We start from the raw sequence: 17,740 nt of genomic DNA, 5'->3' as shown, positions 1-17,740 counted from the left end.
ATTGTCAGGCTCACTTAAGTTGTTTCCAGTCTTTTAGGGAGGGCTGTCCTTCACTGTCTGTTGTCCAGTAACTTGAGTGTCATTGTATCGTATGTTTTGTCATAGTTGTTTCAAATGAGAGGATATTCTGATCCTTCTTACTCCATTTTGACTAGAAACTGGACTCCTTATTTTCTCAATTAAAAAAAAATCCTTGATTTTTATATATAATGGATTTTGTCTTTTGTCTGATATATTTTGCAAACATTTTCTCCCAGGTTTTTTGTTTATATTTGACTTTGAGGTATTTTTAGCAGTGTAAAAGTATATACTTTTAAATTTGTAGTCACATTTATTACTTTATTCATTTATTGCTTCTGCATTTTGATTTATAGTCTGAAAGCTTTCCCATACATTCAGGTAATCAAGGAATTCAGTCATTTATTTCTCTTAGAATTTGTGTAGCTGTGTGTTACCTTATAGGATCTGATTTCAAGTTTTTCTAAATGGCTTCCCTATTGTCCCAACATCATTTATTAAAATGTCTGTCTTGGCCTAGTCATTTGAGATAATTATAATGTTTCCCATCCATCTATTGTTTCAAAATTATACTAATTTTCTATAGCAATTTCAAACCTAACAATCTGGTGATGGTTTTTCTTTCATAAAAGGTCAAGTAGAATCAAAGGAGGAGGGAATGATTTCATTTGGACAAGACCCCAAAGCCATTGGGTTTAGTAGGATTTTGATGTTTATTATCTCTTCAGAATTTACATGTTGATTAAATAAGATAAAATGGGATAAATTTGGCTATTATATGAACTAATTTTATTTCTGTCTACTTAGAATATGTGAACAGTCCACATATTACAAAATAGAAAGCTTGCTTTTTTATTCCTGGACTATAGAATCATAGAATGTAAAGTTTGAAAATATATTTTTGTAACATTTCATTTGACCCTTGTATTCTCTTTAGGAGTCTAAGAAAGAAGTAATAAATTTATCCATGTTTTAGTACCTTCATTAACAGAGAAATCCATTCTTTCCCAAGAAGTCTTTTATACTTTTGAACAGTTAGCTTACACATTGTAAAGTAAAAAGTCTGTTTTCTCCTTTCCTCACATTAATCTCAGTACCTCTGGTCATCAAATATGTGGCCCATTTACCATCTCAGTTCCTCTGTTTTCAACAAATAACTGTTTGCTTCTCTCTTAAAATGTGTGCCAAGGATTGTAAACAATCCTCTAGGAGTGATCTAAACCCTAGATCTAACAGACTTATACTAACATGTCTCTACCACAAAACATTTCCTAAGTTGTGCTAAATAAGTTATAGTCAGATGGGCTCTCTAAAATCTCAAATTTTATGGAAATAAGTTATTTTATTAATCACATTTTATATGTGTTGTAAAAGTGCTGTATTGTCCTTTTAATGGGTATGTACTCAGTTAAATAAGTATTTATTAAGGCGAGTGACCACTTAAAAATCTATATACTTTGCCGTTATTTCTTACACAGTACTTTATGTCAAACCCCCCCCCCAATAACAAATTATGTACCACAGCACAATAGTTTTGAGACATACTGTACAAACAATAAGTTCCATGATCAGAAAACCTTGGGAAATCCTGGAAAATCTTCCTCTTGAGAAGTCATAATGTACATTAACATATTGCCAGTTCTGAGAGATCCAGCGTTAAAACAATTGCCAATATTACTTAGCTCAGCCTTTTAGACTAGGAACTATTTATTAAATTGAAAAAATGTATTACTATTATATAATTTATTGATGCTAACAATGTATAAGGTTATGTGCAATGAATACTGCAGATGAAATGAAATAGGCATTCAGTAATATCAGCTGAATGTCAGAATGCCCTAAAATAACTATATGCAAATTATAACTAATGAATAAAGGGTGAAATTTTACTCTATTATTTTTAAACAGTTGAGTTCAAAATAAGGATAGATTTCATTTACCTGATTGAAAGTATAGAGAATTCAGAGAGGCTTGGAAATTGCAAATATTTTTTGAAAAGAAAGTTTATTAAAATACCACTATTCTTGAAGGATAAAAGTGGTTTGTGTATATTTACCTAAGAGTAATTTTTTTGATGCAATCATTATGGAAATGCTCGCAGGCTATATATGCAATGCTATAAAGTATGCAATGAAAAGAACACACTGATGAAATAATAACTACACTGTATTCAGTGTAATCCAAACAAACATCTCCAAATGCTGGTTCATGCTTAACATAAGTCAAAAAAAAAAAAAAAAGTGAAACTTCTCATTTATCCATTTTATTTTACATAGTTTTATGGTCTTTACAGCTTAATATATTTGTAAATGATCTGCTTCTTGAATTAACTCCTAGAGTAGTGATGTTATATTTTAATGCTACAAATTAGATATGCAAATATATTTTCAAATTGCATGAGATTAAATTGAATAATTCTATAATATTACATATTAATAATTACATATTAATAATTATGTAATAAGTTTCATTGTTTCCTTTGTTGATGGAAAACTATCTAAGAAAGTAATGGAAAATTTATGTTTGAGCCAAATTATAACCTGGGAATAGCATCTCAGAAAGCTTTGAGAACTGTTTCACCCATTAGAAGTCAAAACATGATTATATAAGTTCTTTGAGTCAGGTCTTCAAGTACAGGTCTTCAAGTGTGTCATGTGACCCCTTACAAGATCAAAAAGGAACGTTATCTTTTAAGGAATTGTCTTATTATTGCTAGGAGAGTGTTGCTCTTTATGAGCAGATATTTCTGGCAACGGGGGAGGTTTTGTCCATGCATAATGCAGATATACAGTGCACAGTAGAGGGGAGAGAAGAGGCCAAAGGGCAGAGAAAAATGTTTAAATTTTATGTTTAAATTTTTCTTGTCTTGCCATAAAACATGAATTTTACCTCACACCTTTATATTTGCTTTAGCTTTAATATAAAAGTAATAGATAGTTAATGGAGAATGCATTTATATATATTCCTTACATATTTAAAGACTAAATTAGAGGTTCAAGATCACAGTATTGTTAAACAAGCTAAGATAAGAGAGAGAGAATTTTAAAGTTATGCTTCTATAAAACTCACATAGTGTGTTCACTGGCCCTGCTTATACATACTAAATACGCTATTAATAAACAAGAGACCTTGACAAAAAAACCCTGTGAAGTGAATAGGAGAACTTATTTCTAGTTAAGCATTTTTTTCTTCTTTGAATATATACCTGTTTCTTCAAATAAAATTAATTTTATTTAAAAATATTCTATATTTGTGTGTATGTGTTTGTATATATATACACATATATAAAGTAAAAAATTATAAGGTGATGAGAAAAATCAGTTTTAAAGATAAAATATAAATAGTTTTAGAAATAAACAGGTTTAGGAAAAAGAAGAAAAAAATTCATTTAAAGTGAAAAATAAAATTCTGTTCCAATAATAATTTAGAAAACTACAAGGTATCATTATGAGCAGAAGAAACAAATCAAATAGAACTAGGCAACTCTTTTGTTTTTCTTTCATTGCCTGAGTGAGCATTATGATAAAGAAATGGCAATTCTAATCTCAGTTATGATAGGTTGCTATTTTACATTCTGAAGTAGAAAGAATACAAATAAAATCAATGAATAAATTATCCCTGAAAAAATAACCTCATTTCTCAACTTGGTGGTGGCCAGAAATTGAGGAGAGATTTCATTTATAATACCTCATTCACATAAAGTTTAATAATTTTTGGACAAGTAGATAACACTCTTTAAAATATTAGGTGTTACTTGCTAAGGTAAAATTATGGAGAGTTTGTTAACATGATCTTCCAATGTAATATTGTTTCTAAATGAATTTTCAAATATATTACTTATCTGAACCTCAGTATGGGTTTATTTGTATATGATGTTTATTTTTAGTTTTTAAAGGAATTTTGCTAAAATTTATTGATATTATTACTTCCTAAAGTAAATTTTCTAGACTAAGATTTTTTTTAAATGTGATGACACAAAGTAAGAACCTTGAGATTAAAACTATGTGTTTAAAGCTACAAATGATTTTTGCACTTATTGCAGCCTGGTCTTGCCCCAAGACCTGCAGTAGCAGCATCTTCTTTGGTCACGTGTGGGACTACATAAAGTTACTCTGAATTTACTCAGTACTGAGAAGCACTCAGTATTCTAGGCTCTTAAAATTCCAAGTGTGTTCCACAGACCAGCAGTATCTGCATCAGCTTGGAACCGTTTAGAAATGCAAAATTTTGGACCCGACCTCAGAATTACTGCAACAGAATCTGCACGTTAATAAGATCTGAATGAATTCACATGCACACTAAACCTTAAGAAGCACCCGCCTAGGTCCTAACTCATAACCAACCCCATGAAACATTAACTGGTAGGATTTACAAAGCTATATCCTAAACACGGGGCTTACTCAGTTTTGCACATGATCTTTAAGGTTAATTCAAATCTAGGTGTCATTTATGCCCGATTTCTCTTCCTTGGTACTAGTGATTTAAAATGTTCTGCCTGGTATATAGTAGGTAACAGTTAATATTGTCAAATGAATGGAAATGATTTGAGTGAGATGACTAGTATGTAGGCATATGTTTTATGTTTTGAGATAGGCATAAATAAGGAAAGACTACAAAACAATTTCAGAGTAAAGTTTTCAGATCAGCTGCACATCTGGCAACCATTTCTCTAGCAGGTGACTTCTAAATCATTTGATCTTGGAATTGGTAGTAAACCTCTTGGTTTGGGGCCAATTTCATTACCAGAATTTTTGTCGGAAGAGTCAGAGCTGACAAGAGAACTGCTGCCTCTCATCCTTCTCCTTGCTGTCCTCTCAGAATCTGATCAGCTGTTTCTTCTTGGGGACTCCATGGCTGTGTGTACTGGAAACCTCTAGGAGCTGTTTTATTATCTAACAGATCCTCAGAATGATGGTTGTTGAACAGTGGCATGCTTCCCATCATCCTAGAACCTACTAGCTTTATTTATGAAAACAGTGCACCACTACCAATTTTGATACTGTCTTTCCACATCATGAACACCCCTGTCTCAAGAATTTCTCAAAATCTTTCTAATGTAACAAAGTCTTACTTTGTGAGCAAAAATGTACACATACCTTCTTTGATAAAGTTTCAGTTTAGGGGGTTTTTTTTGACCATTTTTAATTGATTTCTTATATTTTCTGGATACAAGTCGTGTTAGAACTGTATATGTTTTACAGATATTGTTGTCTAGTCTGCACTTGTTTTTTTCATTCTCTTAACAATGTCTTTCACGGGCAGATAGTAAAATTTATATTTTCTTTTATAAGTTGTGCTTTCAATATTTATTTATTGAATAATAATGGTTTTACAGTGTTGTGTTAATTTCTTCTGTACAGCCAAGTGATTCAGTTATATACACATTTAAAAAAATACTCTTTTCCAGCATATTGAATATAGTTCCCTGTGTTATACAGTAGGACCTTATTTACCCATTCTATATATAATAGCTTACATCTGCTAACCCAAACCTCCCACTCTATCCCTCCCCCCAAATCCTTCCCCCTTGGCAACCACAAATCTGTTCTCTATGTCCTTGAGTCTGTTTCTGTTTCATAGATAAGTTCATTTGTGTCATATTTTAGATTCCACATATAAGTGATATCAAAAGGTATTTGTCTTTCTCTTTCTGACTTACTTAGTATGATAGTCTCTAGTTGCATCCATGTTGATGCAGTGGCATTATTTTATTCTTTTTTATGGCTGAGTAGAATTGCATTGTATACATGTACCACATCTTCTTTATCCCTTCATCTGTCGATAGATATTTATGTTGTTTCCATGTCTTGGCAATTGTAAACAGTTCTGCTATGAACATAGGGGAGCATGCATCTTTTTAAATTATAGTTTTGTCTGGATATGTGCCCAGGAGTGGGATTGCTGGATCATAATGGTAGCTCTATTTTTAGTTTTCTGAGGAACCTCCATACTGTTCTCCACAGTGGCTGCAACAACTTACATTCCCACTAACAGTGTAGGAGGGTTCCCTTTTCTCCACACCCTCTCCAGCATTTGTTATTTGTAGAATTTTTCATGATGGCCATTCTAACCAGTATGAGGTGGTACCTCATTGTAGTTTTGGTTTGCATTTCTCTAATAATTAGTGATGGTGAGCATCTTTTCATGTGTCTATTGGCCATCTATATGTCTTCTTTGGAGAAATGTCTATTTAGGTCTTCTGCCCATTTTTGGATTGGGTAGTTTGTTTTTTTGTTTTTGAGTTGTATAAGCTGTTTGTAAATATATTTTGGAAATTAAGCCCTTGTTGGTCACATCATTTGCAAATATTTTCTCCCATTCTGTAGGCTGCCTTTTTGTTTTGTTTATGGTTTCCTTTGCTGTTCAAAAGCTTGTAAGTTTGATTAGGTCCCATTTGCTTATTTTTGTTTTTATTTCTATTGCCTTGGGAGACTGACCCAAGAAAACATTGGTATGATTTATGTCAGAGAATGTTTTGCCTGTGATGTCTTCTAGGAGTTTTATGGTGTCATGTCTTATGTTTAAATGTTTAAGCCATTTTGAGTTTATTTTTGTGTATGGTGTGAGAATGTGTTCTAACTTCATTGATTCACATGCAGCTGTCCAACTTTCCCAACACCACTGTTGAAGAGATTGTCTATTTTCCATTGTATGTCCTTGCCTCCTCTGCCAAAGATTAATTGTTTGGGTTTATATTTGGGCTGCCTATTCTGTTCCATTAACCCATATATCTGTTATTGTGCCAGTACCACACTGTTATGATTACTGTAGCTTTGTAGTATTGTCTGACATCTGGGAGTTATGCCTCTGCTTTGTTCTTTTTCTTCAGGATTGCTTTGGAAATTCTGGGTATTTTTTGGTTCCATATAAATTTTAGGATTGTTTGTTCTAGTTCTGTGAAAAATGTCATGGGTAATTTGATGGGAATCACATTAAATCTGCAGATTGCTTTGGGTAGTATGGCCATGTTAACAATATTAATTCTTCTAATCCAAGAACGTGAGATATCTTTCCATTTCTTTGAATCACCTTCAGTTTTGTTTATTAGTGTTTTATAGTTCTCAGCATATAAGTCTTTCACCTTGTTGGTCAGGTTTATTTCTAAGTATTTTAATTTTGGGGGTGCAATTTTGAAAGTTATTTTTTTTTTTTTACATTCCCTTTCTGATATTTCATTGTTAGTGTAAAGAAATGCAACTGATTTCTATATGTTAATCTTTTTTCCTGCTACCTTGCTGAATTCATTTATCAGTTCTAGTAGTTTATGTGTAGAGTCTTTAAGGTTTTCTGTATATAGTATCATGTCACCTGCATGTAAAGACAATTTTACCTCTTCCCTTCCAATTTGGATACGTTTTATTTCTTTTTCTTGTCTGATTGCTGTGGCTAGGACTTCCAATACTATGTTGAATAGAAGAGGTGAGAGTGGACATCCTTGTCTTGTTCCAGATTTTAGCAGGAAAAGCTTAGAGCTTTTCACTGTTGAGTATTATATTGGCTGTGGGTTTGTTATAAATAGCTTTTATTATGTTGAGATGTGTGCCTTCCATACCCACTTTGGTAAGAGTTTTTATCATGAATGGATAATGAATTTTGTCAAATGCTTTTATTGCATCTATTTAGATGATCTTGTGGTTTTTGTCTTTTCTTTCATTTATGTGGTGTATCACATTGATTGATTTGCATATGTTGAACCATGCATGTGAAATTGAGATGAATCCCACTTGGTCATGGTGTATGATCTTTGTTATGTGTTGTTGGATTCGGTTTGCTAATTTTTTTTAAATTTTTATTTATTTATTTTTTGCGGTACGCGGGCCTCTCACTGTTGTGGCCTCTCCCGTTGCGGAGCACAGGCTCCAGATGCGCAGGCTCAGCAGCCATGGCTCACGGGCCCAGCCACTCCGTGGCATGTGCGATCCTCCTGGACTGGGGCATGAACCCGCGTCCCCTACATCAGCAGGTGGACTCTCAACCACTGTACCACCAGGGAAGACCAGTTTGCTAATATTTTGTTGAGAATTTTTAAATCTTTATTCATCAAAGATATTGGCCAGGGGCTTCCCTGGCAAAAAAAAAAAAAAAAAAGATATTGGCCTGTAATTCTCCTTTTAGGTGGTGTCTTTACCTGGTTTTGGTAACAGGGTGATGGTGGATGTATAGAATGTCTGGGAGTGTTCCTGCCTCTTCAGTCTTTTGGAAGAGTTTGAGAAGGATCAGTATAAATTCTTTGTATGTTTGGTAGAATTCTCCTGTGAGGCCATCTGGTCCTGGTCCTGGGCTTTTGTTTGTAGGGAGTTTTTGGTTTTTTTTTTTGGTTTTGTTTGTTTGCTTTATTATGGATTATATTTAATTCTAATGATTGGTTAATTCAGCTTATCTATTTCTTCTTGATTCAGTTTTGGTGGGCTGCATGTTTCTAGAAACTTGTTTATATCTTCTAGGTTGTCAAATTCATTGGCATATAATTGTTTGTAGTGTTCCCTTGTGGTTTTTTTGTATTTCTGCAGTATTGGCTGTCATGTCCCCTTTTTTATTTCTTATTTTGCTTATTTGGGTTCTCTCACCTTTATTCTTGGTGAGCCTGGCCAGAGGATGGTCAATTTTGTTTACCCTTTCAAAGAACGAGCTTCTGGTTTCATTGATTTTTTTCTATTGTTTTTTAATCTCTATTTTATTTATTTCCTCTCTGATCTTTATTATTTCCTTCCTTCTACTGACTTTAGGTTTGATTTGTTCTTTTTCTAATTCTTTTAAGTGGTAGGTTATGTTGTTTATTTGAAATTTTTCTTATTTTTTTGAGGAAGGCCTATATCACTATGAACTTCCAAGAACTGCTTTTGCAGCATGCCATAGATTTTTGTATGGTTGTGTTTTCATTGTCATTTGTCTCAAGGTACTTTTAATTTCTTCTTTGATTTCATCATTGACCCATTGATTTTTTAGTAGCATGTTGTTTAGTCTCAATGTAATCATTTTTTTTTCTCATTTCTTTTTCTGTGGTTGATTTTTAGTTTTATGTTGTGATCAGAAAAGATGCTTGAGATTATTTCTATACTCTTAAATTTGTTCAGGCTTGGTTTGTGCCCTACTATGTGGTCAATCCTAGAAAATGTTCTATGTGCACTTGAGAAGAATGTGTGTTCTGGTTTTTTTGGATGTTATGTCTGAAAATTTCAGTTAAGTCTAGCTGTTCTGTTGTATCATTTAGTATCTCTGTTGCCTTATTGATTTTCTGTCTAGAAGATCTGTCCGTTGATGTGAGTGCGTTGTTAAAGGAATACTATTACTGTATTCCTGTCAATTTCTCCCTTTATATCTGGTAGTATTTGTTTTATGTAATTGGGTGCTCCTATATTAGGTGCATATATGTTGATGAGTGTAAAATCCTCTCCTTGATTGATCCTTTTATCATTATACAATGTCCTTCTTTATTTTTCTTTATGGTCTTTGCTTTAAAGTCTATTTTCTCTGTTATGAGTATTGTGACCCCCACTTTCTTATCATTTCCATTTACATGGAATATCTTTTTCCATCCCCTCACTTTTCATCTATGTGTGTCCTTTGCTCTAAAGTGGGTCTCTTATAGGCAGCATATTGTAGGCTCTTGTTTTTTTATCCAATCTGCCACTCTATATCTTTTGATTGGAGCATTTAGTCCATTGTCATTTAAGGTAATTATTGGTAGGTATGTATTTATTGCCATTTTAAACCTTGTTTTCCAGTTGATTCTGTTTCTTCTTTGTTTCTTTTTATTTTTATTTTTGTGGTTTGATGATTACTTTTTATCTTATGCTTGTGTTTTCTTTTTTGGTTTTTATGAATCTGTTGTATGTTTTTGAATTGTGGTTATCCTGTTTTTCAAGTATGTTAACCCCTTCCTATACCTAATTGCTTTATACTGATAGTCATATAGGCTCAAACACATTCTAAAAAAACCAGAATCTACGTTTTCCTACTCTCCTCCCCCACATTTTATGATTTTGATGTCCTCTTTTACATCTTCATGTTTATCTTTTTGCTGTTCATTGTAGTTATCATTGTTTTCACAAAAATGTTTCATATGTTTTTTTAAAATTTGTATACTTATTTAAGTGATTTACTTCCCAATTGTGTTTTTCTCTTTCCTGTAGATTCTTGCTTCTTTTCTGTTTAAAGAAAACTTTTCAATATTTCCTTTAGGACAGGTTTAGTATTGATGTATTCTTTTAGTTTTTGCTTGTCTGAGAAATTATTTTTCTCCTTCTATTCTACATGATAATCTTGCTAGGTAGAGTATTATAGGTTGTGTATTTTTCCCTTTTAGGATTTTGAATATATCTTGCCACTCCCTTCTGGCCTGCAATATTTCTGTAGAAAAAAAAGCTGATAGCCTTATGGGGGTTCCCTTATAATTAACTTTGTTTTTCTCTTGCTGCCTTTAGAATACTCTCTTTAACTTTTGCAATTTTTATTATAATATGTCTTAGTGTAGGTCTGTTTGGGTTTATCTTGTCTGGGAGCCTCTGTGCTTCCTGTACCTCGATTTCTGTTTCCTTCTTTAGTTTTGGGAAGTTTTCAGCCATAATTTCTTCAAATACATTTTCAATCCCCTTTTCTCCTTCTTCCCCTTCTGGGAGCCCTAATATGTGAAAACTGGCACATTTATATTATCCCATAGGTTTCTTTATATTATCCCATAGGTCTCTTATATTGCTTTCATTTTTTTCCATTTGACTTTCTATCTGATGTTCTAATTGGGTGATTTCCTTTATTCTGTCTTCCATATCACTTATTTGTTCTTCTGCAATATTCATTCCGTTATTCTTTGCCTTTAGCTCAGCCTTTGTCTCAGCAAATGAGTTTTCTAATTTTTCTTGGCTCAGCTTGGTAGTTTCTAGTTTCTTTTTACAGTACTCTGCATTTCTGTTGATAGCCTTTCTTAATTCTTTCAGTATTTTCAGTATCTCCTTTTTGAAATTGGTGTCTTTCATTATTTGTTCTTTCAGGGGAATTCTCTTGGCCATTTAACTGGGAGCAGTTCCTCTGCTTCTTCATTTTACTTGTATTTTTCTTACTCTGTGAGTTTAGGAGAAACAATTGTCTACTGTGGTCTTAGAGGGCTGTATGCATTTTGGAGCTTCCCTGTGTAGCTTGTGTGGGTTTAATATTTTTGGTGTAAGGGCCGTTTTTTAGGAAGGATGCCTGCCATCTCTTTCCTCAGTGTGTGCTAGCTGTTATCCCTTTGATAGGGTGTGTGCAGACTTGGCAGGTGTTCCCTGTTCCTGGGGCTCTAGGTTGTGGTGGCAGCTCTTGTGCCCCCGGAAACTGTGATGGCAGTGGAGGTGGCTTGCAACTGCTCCTGGAACCTGGGAGGGTGGTGGTGGCTGCTTGCATGCGCTCCCACAGCCCACAACAATGACAGCTCGCGACAGCTCCTGGAGCTCCTGTAGGTCATGTCTTGTTGCCTGAGAGCATGTGCAGGGAAAAAAGTTGCAATGGCGGGTCCCTCCTCTTGTCCACCCCCCAAAACAATGATGTCTGACCTCTAAGCTGGGCCAGGGCTTCCTCCACATACACCCTCAGTTGTGGTCACACCAGACTCCAGCCAACTTCGGGCTGTCTCCATGCAGCCAACCCCAGTTCTCTCCCCAGGTCTGATCTCTGAAGCCCAAGCTCAGCACCCAGCCCCTGCCCACACCAGTGAACGTGCCTCTCATGCTGGGGAGTGCAGGGCAGTGGCACTGACTGTCTGTGCAGGTTTCTCTCTGTTCTGGCTGCCACAAACCGGTTGCTGTGCTCTCCTCCGAGGCTCCAAATCTCCTCCTCTGTCGTGGCTGATCTCCCTGCTGGTGAGGGCACTTCCCCAAGTGCGGGAACCTTTCCTCTTTCACAGCTCCCTTTCGGTGATGCAGGTTCCATCTCAATTCTTTTCTCTTTCTTTTTTTCATTATTCTTTTGTCCTACCCAATTATGTGGAATTTTTCTTACCCTTTTAGAAATCTGAGGTCTTCTGCCAGCGTTCGGTAGGTATTCTGTGAGAATCATTCCACATGTAGATGTATTTTTGATGTATTTGTGGGAAGATGTAAACTGCACGTCCTACTACTTCACCATCTTCATCTCTTCCCCTCAGTGTTGTATTTAAAAATTATCTCCTAACCCAAGGTCATAAAGCTTTTTTATCATAATTTTTTCTAGATGGTTGATAATTTTATGGTTTACATTTAAGGACACAACACATTGTAAGTTAATTTTTGCATAAAGTGTAAGATATGAATTGAGGTACATGATTATATATATGGATGTCAAAATTTTCAAGCAGCATTTCTTGAAAAAGACCATTCTTTATCCATTGACTTCCCTTTATTCTTAAAAAAAAAAATCATTTGACAGTATGGGTCTGTTCTGGGCTCTCCACTGATTGATGTGTTTATCGTTTGCATAATGCCGTACTGCCTTGGGTTCTGATCTTATCTTTACTATTGCTGATCTTATTGCTTGATTTTAGTTTAGTTTGCTCTTGTTTATCTAATTTCTTACTGTGGAAGCATAAATTACTATTTGACTCTTTATTGTTTTTTCTAATATAGGCATGAAGTGCCAAACATTTTCCTATAAGCGTTACTTTAGCTGCACCCCAGAAAATTTGATATGTTGTATTTTCATTTTCACTCAGTTCAAAATTGAGTGTATATTAATATTTCATCTTTGATGCATGGGTTATTTAGAAGGGTGCTGTTTAATTTCCAAGTATTCATGGGATTTTTCCAAATAGCTTTTTGTAATTGATAATTAGTCTAATTATATTATTGAAAACACATTTTGTATTCTTTCTATTCTCTTAAACTTGTGTAAATTTGTCTTATGGTCCCGAATATAATCTATTTTGGTAACTGTTTCATGTGTATTTGAAAGAATATGTATTTGCTGTTGTTGGGTAAAATGTTCTTTCAGTGTCAATTAGGTCAACTTAGTAGATAAAAAAAGTTTAGTGGTTGCCCCATGGTCTACAATATACATCTTTAATTAATCATTCTACCCTCAAATAATATATCACTTCACATATAGTGTAAGGAATTTATAACAGTAAATTCTGAATTCCTTCCTCCCATCCTTTGTATTATGATTGGTATACATTTTATTCTTTTTTGAAATATTTATTTATTTATTTATTTATTTATGGCTGTGTGGGGTCTTTGTTGCGTGCGGGCTTTCTCTAGTTGTGGCGAGCAGGGGCTACTCTTCATTGCGGTGTGTGGGCTTCTCATTGCGGTGGCTTCTCTTGTTGTAGAGCATGGGCTCTAGGCACGCAGACTTCAATAGTTGTGGTGTGCGGGCTCAGTAGTTGTGGCTCACGGGATCTAGAGTGCAGGCTCAGTACTTGTAGCATGCAGACTTAGTTGCTCTGCGGCATGTGGGATCTTCCCAGACTAGGGCTCAAACCAGTGTCCCCTGCATTGGCAGGTGGATTCTTAACCACTGCACCACCAGAGAAGTCTGACATTTTATTCTTACACATACTATAGACATACAACTCTTTCATACTATTTTTAATCACACAGTTATGTTTTAGAGCAATTAAGAATAAGAAAAAATAAAGTAAAATTTATTTTATTTTCATTTATTCCAGTGTTTTTTCTTCTACTGTGCAGATGCATATCTTGCTGTCTGGTGTCATAGTCCTTCGGCCTAAAGAGCCTCCTTTAACATTTCTTTTAGTGTAGATGTGATGGAAATGCATCCTTTCCAGTTTTGTTTATCTGCAAAAGTCTTTATTTGTCCTTTGCTTTTTTGAAAGACATTTTTACTAGTTACAGTGAGGTGGGTATAACTTTCCTTTTGCTCGGCTTTTAGTGTAGGTGTTTGAATTAATGTAGTCAGGGCTTGGGCAGGGTTTGAGATTTGTTGTTGCTGTAGTTACCCACAGTGCACTACAGGCTTCAGATTCCTCCAGCAGTACCTTTAGGGTGGGGGGCCCAGTTTGCTTGAGGGTTGTTTAGGGTGGAGACCCATTTATCATTTCTCAGTGTCAGCTGCACCTTCAGCTTTCAATCTGAATTTTGCCTGTTTGTAATTTGCCTCTTGCTTTTGTCCCAGGAGGCCCAACCATTACTTGTAATTTGCACTTGTTATCCTAGTCGCACATGGCATGGTGGCGAGTGTTTTCTGATAGTCTGATTATGTCTTAATCCTGGCCATCCCAGTACCTGAATAATGGAATTATGGCCTTTACAGTTGCTCTTGACCCGCTTTAACTGTAGTTTTAGGCACAGGATAATTTCCTGCACCTTAAGTGTCACTGGTTTTCTGTTTCTTTCTCCCTTTTGCAGTTGTTTTTTCCCAGTACTTTAAAGTTGACAGTTTTTGTTGTCTTTCCTCCTACAAATGAAAGATTTTGTTCCTCTTTGGAACAAAATCTGTTTATAATATTCTAAAGCTAATGATATCCTGTTATGGTTTCCCAGTCTGCAGCTTTTGTTCACTCCCCAGGGTCTTCAAGGAGCTGCCTTTTGCATTATGTGCAGGATTTATAGCTGTTTCTTTGGGGGCTGGGGGAGCCCCCATTACAATCTTATTCCTACATTGCCCCCTCGCATATATTTTTCTACATGTTTTTGCTGCTCTTGTCAATCTGATCACATGTCTCTCAGGAATTATTTATAATTTCTAGAGCCACAATCTCAGCATTTTTTATTTACCTTAAATATGGATATAAATACAAACACAGAAACAAATACAAACACAAATGTGTAATTATAACTGAATATATTACAACAAATTTAAAAGTAATAGCTCATTAAATATAAGTACCTATTTCCTGTAGGAGCTGAAGTATCACTCTATTTAATATACCTTGATCCAGTCTTTCTCAATCCTTTTCCTAAACAAGTTCCTCATTTAAAATTGAAAATGACCTTACATCTTGTTCTATAATCTAGGAAGATGTTTACAATTTATTGCCCATTTCCCCAAAGCCTTGTAATCTCTCCAAACAGCTTTTAATTTCCAGGAAAGATTCCTAGATGTAAAATGCCATTTTATGAATAATTCCTCTATTCCCCTTTTGGGCAAGCTGCTACTTATCTGGCAAGATTTAAAAGCTATTTTCAGAAAGACTTCCAAGGGACTGGTAATTAGCTTCTTTTAACTTTCAAAAACATTCTATTTGGATTTTGTTCCATATTAAGAATATTTTATAAGATATTTCACAGGACACTTATTCCTCTTTTTAAATGGACTAAAGGGAATATGATACAATATCTATGAATGAGTGTAATTAAACTCTTTGCACTCAGATTGTATATTCAGAAACCTTTAAGATAACCATGACACATGACTATATTTAATAATCATTCTAATTATTATAAATTAAATTCTCTAGGATGTTAATATTGAAGGTACGATGTTAGATGTTTCTAAACAACCAGCTATTCACTTTTAAACAAAGTTTATTTTTATTCTGTCTTAATACTAAAATATCCTTATTTGTTTACATATCTTAAATATTTTAATAATTCATTTTACTAGTACTATAAAAATTAGTGATATTAATCCTCAGGGTCCACTTGAAGCTATACCATCCTTGTATGCCATTCATATAGCCCTGTTCCTGTTATAATGCCTTATCTGTACATGAAATAGTGAATGATCAATTGCTGGTAGGGTGTAGCAATACATCATAAAGTTGCACTGGCTCCATACTCAGAAAAAAGGCAAAAAAAAAATGAAGAATCATTCAGACTTACCTCACCTTATGTAGAGCAGATTATCTATTATGTGTCTCCTCAAACACAGATAAATGCTCTGCTTATTGGTGATCCAAACCCAATGGATGAATTTTTACTAATTAATTCCAATGATACCTTGAAGATATCTCTCTGGATGAATTATGATGGGAAGTATTATAAATGGTAATACATTTTAACATATTTAAGCTTAACATTATCTGGCTTCTGTTAGAGATAATGTTTAAAGGACTTATGGTTCTTGCATAAATTTTCTGCTGATGCTTCACATGGTTTTCAAATATTTGGAAGAAACCAGTTAGACTTAAGGTTATTAGGTAGTCTTTAATATCTACTGTATTATTGACAGGTATTGAACTGGATTGCATAGATAATAAAACCACACTTCTATTATAATGACATAAAAATGAAAAGAACCAAACAATTGACTCAAGTAGCCATGGGGTAGACATCACTGTATGACAGTCCTTTGTGTGCTCATTGATATGATCTACCTTATCTTAAAATTTAAAAATAATGTAGTTAAATTGTATGTATTTAAACATACCTTTGAATAAAATAACATTTTCTATGTAAAAGTACTTAAAAAAAGTAAAGATAATGGCACTGCATTTTGAAACTAATACAATGCAGCCCAAATATTATTCATAGGAAGTTTCTTGCTTTTAAAATTGTTTTAATAAAAGATGAGATTATTAAAATAACTATTCAAAGCTTTAAAAAAAGATTAAACCTTATAAAAACTTAAGGAATTGGATAAAATTTAAAGTTACACATTGATTAGAAAAGAAAAAGCAGAATAGAGGAATGACTAATAACTGGTCTACTGAATGAATAATTAAAAGAATAAAAAGAATAAAGCCAGCACATCTCTGGAAAATTTGACCATAGGAGATAAAACACACAAAAAGGAAAAGAAAAAGAACAACCAAGATTGGAAATGAGGAAAAAATCCTGCCAAAATTTTTAAAGGAAATTGTAAGTTTTTATAAAAATAGGATATAAAGTTATATGTACACATATATTGAAACATTCAGCTATTCTCACCTCTAATAAACTTATATAGCTTGGAGCTCGATAGTCTATGGTTTATGCGCTAGAGATATACCAGTGAAGTTTACCTCCTGCTGACCTCTCCAGGTGCCAATGGAAATACACTACTTGCATAGTGCTCTGATGGCTTTGGCAGGTGAGAGAGAGAATAATTGCATCCATCTTCTGCCTTTTGTTAGAGATACTGTTTAGGGGTCTAAGGTATTACAGAATTTAAGTAATTCAGCTCCTTAAATTTATACATATGCCTCTTTTTTGCCCCAGTGTACATCACACCACCAAATGGTTAGAAAAGGATACTTCAGTACAGCCTCAATATTGCACCTCAGACCACCATTCCCTCCCTCACCTCTGGCATGTAGTGTTTTTTTGCCAGTCGGCTTCCTCATAATGATTTTTTTTCTTAATCTGCTCATTAATCCCCCATGAGATCTAACTCCTCCACATCAACATACACATTCCTTAATGTGCCATAAGCCCAATTAATGATAAAAATAGTTTGTTTCCTTGTTTGTTGATTGGTTGGTTGGTTATTATTGTTTCTAAAATTAAAGCATCTCTTGGAAGGATAAAATGAAATTGTCGTTGTTGTCCTGTTGATATCCATATGTTGAAGTCTTGATATTCCACAAAAGAAATAGAAGTGATAGATACACAGTAATATAGCAGTTGCCGTGGCACCGCAGTTTCTTACACAATATAGTTCATGAAACAATATATATAGGGGAACTTGGGCATGTTGTTCTGTATAAAATATATATGGAAGTCTAGCTTCCCCATTAACAGACCCCAATTCTTTTGGCTGGCAATAATTTTAGGATCTCAGTTGAACATGGGTCTCTCTAAAACCGGAAGTTATTTTTTCTTTTTTTTTTTTTTTTTTTTTTTTTTTGCGGTACGCGGGCCTCTCACTGTTGTGGCCTCTCCCATTGCAGAGCACA

Source organism: Stenella coeruleoalba (genome assembly GCF_951394435.1).
Source record: "Stenella coeruleoalba genome assembly, chromosome: 2".
NCBI lineage: Eukaryota > Metazoa > Chordata > Mammalia > Artiodactyla > Delphinidae > Stenella > Stenella coeruleoalba.
This window is presented reverse-complemented; position numbering follows the sequence as displayed.